Here is a 7,184-nt window from a genome sequence, read left to right as displayed (position 1 = left end):
ATCCACAACCGTTGACTTTTACTGTTACCATGTATTGTATTCTGAGTTGCTTTGAGTGAGAATAATGTCAAAATCCCAGGTTTCTAATCTAATGTAACACATTCTGCAGAGCTTATAGGACTGTTTACCAGCAAAGGCTGATGCAGGCTGCCAAGCAGGTCTGAGGGTCAGATAGCAGGGGTCAGAGGTCAGGATACAGTAGTGATTTAGTATTTACAGTCATGAGACATAAGGGTCAAGGCCAAGGCAATTTAGATAAGAATTCTTTATCTGTGTCACGTTCCTTCCTTTCTTTCTTCCTCTCTTGCTCTTTTCAAGCACGGAAGGTAAAACCAAGGGTTAGAAAGTAAAAGCCATTTTTTGAACTTCCTGTTCTGAACCTTTTGGCATGTCTTGTCTTTTAGAGCAAGGCATGCTAAGAGCTGTGATTTTAACTTGAAACAATATTTTGGACATCATATTAAATTGTACCTTTCTTTTCTTTCATATATATGTATATTTACTTATATATAGTTATATATAATTACATAAAAACCCTACACACTTTTCTTTCTAAATAGCAAGGTATAAAGTATACTGTAGTCCCTGTTGTCTCAGGAAACACAAGCAGCTTGTCCTCCTCAAGGCCAGACTGTGCTGTTGACGCTCTTACCATGCATCATGAGTCATGTTTTGGTAAGACGTGATGGATATCAGACACTTGAGCTAGCATCCAACTACCACCAAAGGGAGTGTAAAAGTTTTGTAGTGCATAATGATATCAAGCTAAAAGTCCCACCAATGATCTTAGAGAAAAGTTCAAGGTCAAACCAGGAGCTGACTACTGAGATTTCAAATCTGGGAACAACACCAGAGCTATTGGAAACTTTATCTCCATTCTCTAGTTTAAATCCAAATGCAGGAAGACGCACATTACCAAATCCAACAGTCTCTCTTTGTGACCATTGACCAACACTGGAGTCTGACACCCAGACGTCTACTCCAGTTATGCAAGAAGTGATTATGGTTCCAATAAATAATCTTTTTTTTAAATTAAACAAACAGACAGATTTGTTTGTCATTTAAAAAGGTTCAGTTTACGGTTAAGGATCTAGCAAGATTTGAGCAACAGAAGCAACTTGTTTAAGCTCTGGCAGTGGTTTAATAGAGGAAAAAAAAACTAAATATTAAAAAAAATAAACTTGTATAAGGTGGGACCTCATCCAAGGTCGCAGGAATCGAAGTCAAAAACTTCCATCCACCCCCCCAACTTCCAAACCATTATTTTCCACTGTGCTGTTTCAATATGAAACTACTGCAGACTGTTTCTGGTTATGCCTCTTCTTTCAAGGTGGAAAATCCTTTTTCTTTATTTTTTTTCTTGTCCCTTTTGGTGCAGAGCCCTTATTTTGCATCTGAAGACATTTAAATTTGAGACAAGCCACAACCAATCTGAATAGCATACAACATGTACTTTAAGTGTCTGTCTGTCTGTGTGTATGCATGGATGTTTATAGTGGACATCTGCCAGGGTCCTGTGTATTACAATATCTACAGTACACACACACGGCGTTTTGGAAACTTTATTAGCCAAGATGCTCCTCTTCCTCTTCTCTCCTTGTGCCCCCACTGTCCCACACGTCTCTCATGGAACTCTATCCTGTCTCTCGTTACCGCCTGGCCCGCTCCTGCAGCCTGCACACTCCTTCCTTCCTGCCCTATTGTCAGAGAAGGCTGGGGGAATCCCTGCACTCGGATATGAGGCCCTCTGAATCCCCGCAATCTCTGATGTCCTCACCCCTCCTCACCCTATCCGATATTCACACGGCTAAGGAGCCTGCAGGTGAAAGACAGGACACACTTTCCTGTCACCGCCAGGCACAAAATTCAGTGGTGCGTGCAAACACTCACATATGCATAATCCCACACAGACACTTCATAGAGAGAATATAGAAAGAAAATAGAGAATAGAAGAAAGGAGAAAAAAAAGAGTGCAGGGTAAAGAAAAGATGAGAAGCTTCAATCTGCTTCAATCCCAAAAGAGCCAAACAGCTTAAGAAAAACAGAGGCGTGGAGAGAAATAAATAAATGGGGAAGGTAGACGAGGCCTAATGAATGCATGAGGTTGCACCGTGACAGCTGTAATGAATAACACTCAATCGTATTAATTGGTACAATCGCTGTTCATTTAGTGAAATCACTAGCAGGGCTACATGAGAGTGTAGCTGAGCGTCACAGTCACATTTAACTGAACACATTGCTGCACTTTACTCCCTCTTCGCTTCACCCCCCACCCCCCTCCTTTAGAGGGGCCATGGCTCAGGTGGTAGAGCGAGTTGGCCGCTCATCCCTGGGTTGGTGGTTCGATCCCCAAAATCCAGGTTGTGTCAGGAAAGGCATCCAATGTAAAATCTATGCCAAATAAACTATTCGGCTGGTGATCCGCTGTGGCGATCCCTCATGAGGAAAGACAACAACAACCTTTTATACTACTGTGTCCCTCAGTTTTCTCTTCTCTCACTACGAGGATATACCTGTCAGTCTGCTGTTTTTCCTCGCTCCCTTTTGACCACCCCCCCCCCCACACACACACACACACACACACACACACACACACACAACACACACACACACACACACACACACACACACACACACACACACACACACACACACAACCACACACACACACACACACACACAACCCAAAACTCTCACTTTCCCTGTCATTAACCAACTCACTGTCCCATCTCCATCTCAATTTCTCTGTCTCCACCAGCTGTTCAGGACAGTGTGCAAGCATTTGGTAGCTTTGTACTAATAGCAGGAGGGTAATTGTCTCAGACCATAATGTGCGGTGGTTTAAGATCGAACAGGACTGCTCAGCTTCCCCCTGCTGCTTCCTGAATCCACCTGAGCCAGCGATCTAGGTCTGCTCATATTGTTACTTTTATATTATAGTCAATGAAGAAATAAGGAAGAGAAAAGGACAAATGGATTCAAGTTTGTGTTTTAAGTGTTTTTAGAATACATCCCCCCCCCCCCCCCCCCCCCCCCTTACTTTAAGAGCATAAGGAGAAGGAAAGAGACCCCCTCCTTCCACCTGGGCAATTAAAGTGGAAGCCAATTAAAATGAGTGTAATAGTCCCTGCTGGGTGAGTTGTTAAACAAGATGGGGGTGATTGTCCTTGGAGGAAATGGCCCAGAACTCAAGACATCTTTGCTCTTCTGTTCGATACACCTGCCTCTTCTGTTCCATGCTCCTCCTGTCCAAACTTTTTTTTTTTCTAAAAAAATCACATCTTCTGAAATCTGTCTGACACAGAAAAAGAAAATCCTTTTTCAAGCTGCATCATTTGCCAAGTTCAGACACTAAAAATGAAAACAGACAAAAAGAGGAAGAGGGACTGGATTGAATTAATAGTAACAGGAATGAATTTCCACCTCTAATACAGGCCAGGTTCACCCACGAGTGTGCGTAGAGATTACAGGAAGGCCCATCCCCAGCTTCCTCCGCTGCCCAGTTCCAGTTCTCCAACCAGCTTCTACTTAATGACCCTTATGTAACACATCTGCACTACGAGCTGGGCTTACTGTAGAGGTCCAAAGGTGCTCCAGAATAGAAATAGTATATGAGAACAATGAGCAAAAAAAATAAACGAGTGTGTTGTGGCTCTTTTGCAACAAACGTGGCACCGCTGTGGCAGATGATTTTTCCGTGAGCATGTGTGAGCATGTGTGAACACTCTCATGCTTTAATGTCTCAATCTCAGGAGATTAAGGGCCTAATCAAGCCAGCGTCTACCCTAATGGGGGGAAATTGAAAGATAGATATGGTACTTTACACAGCTGATTAACCAGCAGACTGTGTGTGTCTGCCTGTGTGTGCAAGATTATAAGAATCCTTCACCACAAGCTCATTAAGCTATACATGTTTGTACTTTTGTCAAGCACAGAACAAAATACTAAGCGAATATTTTATTTGTTTGTGCACATAAACGGAGATCAACACATATTGTCTGCGTGTGCGAACTGCAGAATGCATAAGTAGATTGGTAGCATAGCGCTCTTGCTTTAAAACCATTGCGTATTCTGTTTTCTGTATGGTTTCGTCTAGAGCCCATCAAAACACTGATCTAGCAACTTGTCACAAATTTATTGGTATTGCTGTACAAGTCAGCCGGTTAGTACAAAATTACAGTACAAAGATGCTAAAGATATGTTTACACTAAAGTGAAAACAATACCATCATTACAAGTTTATCCACCACAGATCAAATGTTTATTTTATAACTGTAAAATGTCCCACTCAGTACAAACAGTATCTTGGGCACAATTATGAAACAACAAAATTTAAATTTAATTTCTATGTTCATTTGTTGGAAAAAAAAAAAAAAAAAAAAATCTCAGCTAACATATCATTATAAAATTTTTTAATCCTTAGTCTGACCAATACTGGGTTTTTGAGGATAACACTGATATCAATATCAGATGATATATCAGCCAGTGTTTTTTGGGGTCACTGTGACCTTGACCTTTGATCTTTGACCACCAAAATCTAATCAGTTCATCCTTCAGCCCAAGTGGATATTTGTGCCATATTTGAAGAAGTAACGTCGAGCTGTTGCTGAGATATCGTGTCTACGAGAATGGGACGGACAACCTGAAAACAATATGCCTCCGGCTCTGGCTGTCACCGGCGCAGAGGCATAAACATCAACTTGTCACTGATCTCTGGTGGACAAACTGTATAACGGTGACACCGTTAACATACATTATTATCTCAAATGTAGTTTGGCATTGCTGCACTGCAATTTCTTGTTACTCACTGGATGACATAAAAACCAATGAACCAAAACGGACAGTTGCAGGCTAGATGGAATTTCACAATTAAGAAGTTTCACAACCTGACTGAAACAAAGCTCAACATAAATCCACATGAACGATTTTGACATTTTTTCCCGAAAATAAGCTTTCAGTGTCTGCATGTCGGTAAAATCTATACTTTGGTTACTTTATCTACATATGCAGGCACTGACCAAACTGTCACTGACCAGACTGGGTGCCTGTCCACAGACTTAGGGATACCCGTCAAATATGGCTTAAAACACAGCAAGCTTTTTTTAAATTTCTTTTTTTTAGTGTAACACACCGCAGAGAAAAAGTGAAAAAGTGTTTTCAGTGCATTCATTACACTTTTTCTAAGCCCAATTAGCCATTAAATAACTTTCACATTTGAACCAAATCAGACCTAAGGGCTCTCTGGCAATATCTGAATTATGCATTGAATGTTTGATTGATGGGAGTGTGCTCCAAAATTGTATCTTGATTGAGCGATAACTGCTGTGTCAATAACAAGTGTTTGATAGATTGCTAATAAGTGCGACTGGGCCTGTAACAAGTGAGCAGTGGTTGTGTGTGTGTGTGTGTGTGTGTGTGTGTGTGTCTCCACGGGGACCTGTCAACCCATCAGCCTTATCAGCTGGGTGAGAGGTCTGCATGGCGTCGCTGAATATCTCTTCACCTCCCATGCAAACACAGTGGTGTCACAGCGTATCTCCTCCCCAGGGAAAGGCGGAGGGGCTAAAGAGGGGGCTGCACACTCTATGAGGCGAAAGAAAGAAACATATGGAAAGAGGACAGGCAAAGAAAGTGTGTATGTGTAAGTATGTGAGGGGGAAAGTGTGGAGGGGCGAGTGCGAAAGTAGCAGAATGTGCATATAGGTGCGAGGGGGTGCAAAAAAGAAAGTGTTTTGTGTCAATAGGTGCTGAAAATGTGGTGAACGAAGCGGGACTGCAAGAGTACATGTGAAGGAAAAGAAAGCTGGGGTGTGTGTGCGATTATGTTTGTGTCTATGTGACCGCGTGGAAGAGACACACAGAGAGCAGCGGCCCTATGCAGTGTGGTGGAACTTCTCTCATCTCAGCGCATTTGGTTTGGTCCCATTCTTCATTAACTCCATTAACAGATGAGCCGCGGCGATTAGCGAAGCTTCCCGCTGATTCAGCTCTCACACCCCCCACCCTCCGCCCACTCTCCCTCCTCTCTACCCCTCTGTCGCTCTCTCGCTACCTCGTTCCAACACTCCTCCTCCTCCTCCTCCTGCACCTCACATCTGGGGGGGGTAGGGGGGCTGTAAGACCATCCAGCCCAAAGTCACAAGGAGAAATGTACTGTACATACATGCACGTACAAAAAGTGGCACACAGGAAGAAAACATCATGCAAAAATAATGGAGACTTTCTAGGTATTTAAACACAAGACATTTCATAGTTTGCCACTTAAGCCACAATAAGTTAAACACTCAGGTATGCACAGAGGGTCATAAAGCCGGTCTATCCCTCCCTGCAGTGCCTCTTTATTCAGCTAACAATTTTTACTGCTCTGTGCCATCTTAAAGCCCTCTGCTCCTCCAGCGGGCAGTGCCAAGGGGGCAGTCTGCCTGCCGTACACTGTGCCATTAGCCACGGCTGGCTCTTTAGCCAAGAGGAACAGGGAAAACAGGCACTGATTGCCAAAAGGTACTTTAGAGGAGGGAGAGGGGATAGTAGAAATAAACAAAGAGACAGACAGGCGAAGGAGATTTTCCTTTTATTCCCCAGCATCTGTTCTATAATAGCCCCAATTAACAGATTAATTGGACTCGCATTCCTCTGTTATCCCTCCTCCCTGCCTCCTTCCCTCCGCCATTGTACCTAAACTCACAAGGAAATTAAAATTTTAAAAAAAAAATGAGGGTGTATCATGCTGCTGTTGACAGCCCAACAGTGTTTTGGATTCTCTTGACAGTGCCTTGACATACAGATGTGTCATAGTTCAGATGGCAAACCTATGTGACAAAAAAAAAAAAAAAAAAAACGACAGCATTTGTCCACCTGAGAGTCACAGAAGACCGAGGCCTCACTTCTGACTTTTGATCGGTAATAAATCATACAACAAAGAAACTGCCAGTCACAAACCTCTCTTCCTCTTCTGAGATCTGAGAGGTTTTCAGCGCTTTGGAAACAACAACAATAACAACCACAACAACAAAAAGACTTTAGAATGCATAAACATGGGGTTTCTTAAGGGGCTCGGAGGATGCTTCTTGGATGGATCAGGACACACACAGTTACACACCGCGCTATTTTTTTTTTTTTTTTTCTCTCTCCATCTTCAGCTCCAGTGTTCTGGTTTTGCATCATGAAATTAATGACCTGCCAGTT

General features: G+C 42.7%; 1 long non-coding RNA gene across 1 annotated transcript in view; it reads right to left on the bottom strand.

Moving 5' to 3' along the window:
* Positions 1 to 1,379: 1,379 nt before the first annotated feature.
* Positions 1,380 to 7,184, bottom strand: part of LOC130175056 (uncharacterized) — a 57,658-nt gene continuing 51,853 nt past the window's right edge. Inside the window, exon 3 of the long non-coding RNA XR_008828685.1 lies at positions 1,380 to 1,816. This is a non-coding gene — a long non-coding RNA (uncharacterized LOC130175056). The remainder of the gene's footprint in view (positions 1,817 to 7,184) is intronic.

Source organism: Seriola aureovittata, chromosome 9 (genome assembly GCF_021018895.1).
Source record: "Seriola aureovittata isolate HTS-2021-v1 ecotype China chromosome 9, ASM2101889v1, whole genome shotgun sequence".
Classification (NCBI taxonomy): Eukaryota; Metazoa; Chordata; class Actinopteri; order Carangiformes; family Carangidae; genus Seriola; species Seriola aureovittata.
Note: the sequence above shows the minus strand (reverse complement) of the source record. Positions and strands in the feature narration are given on the sequence as shown.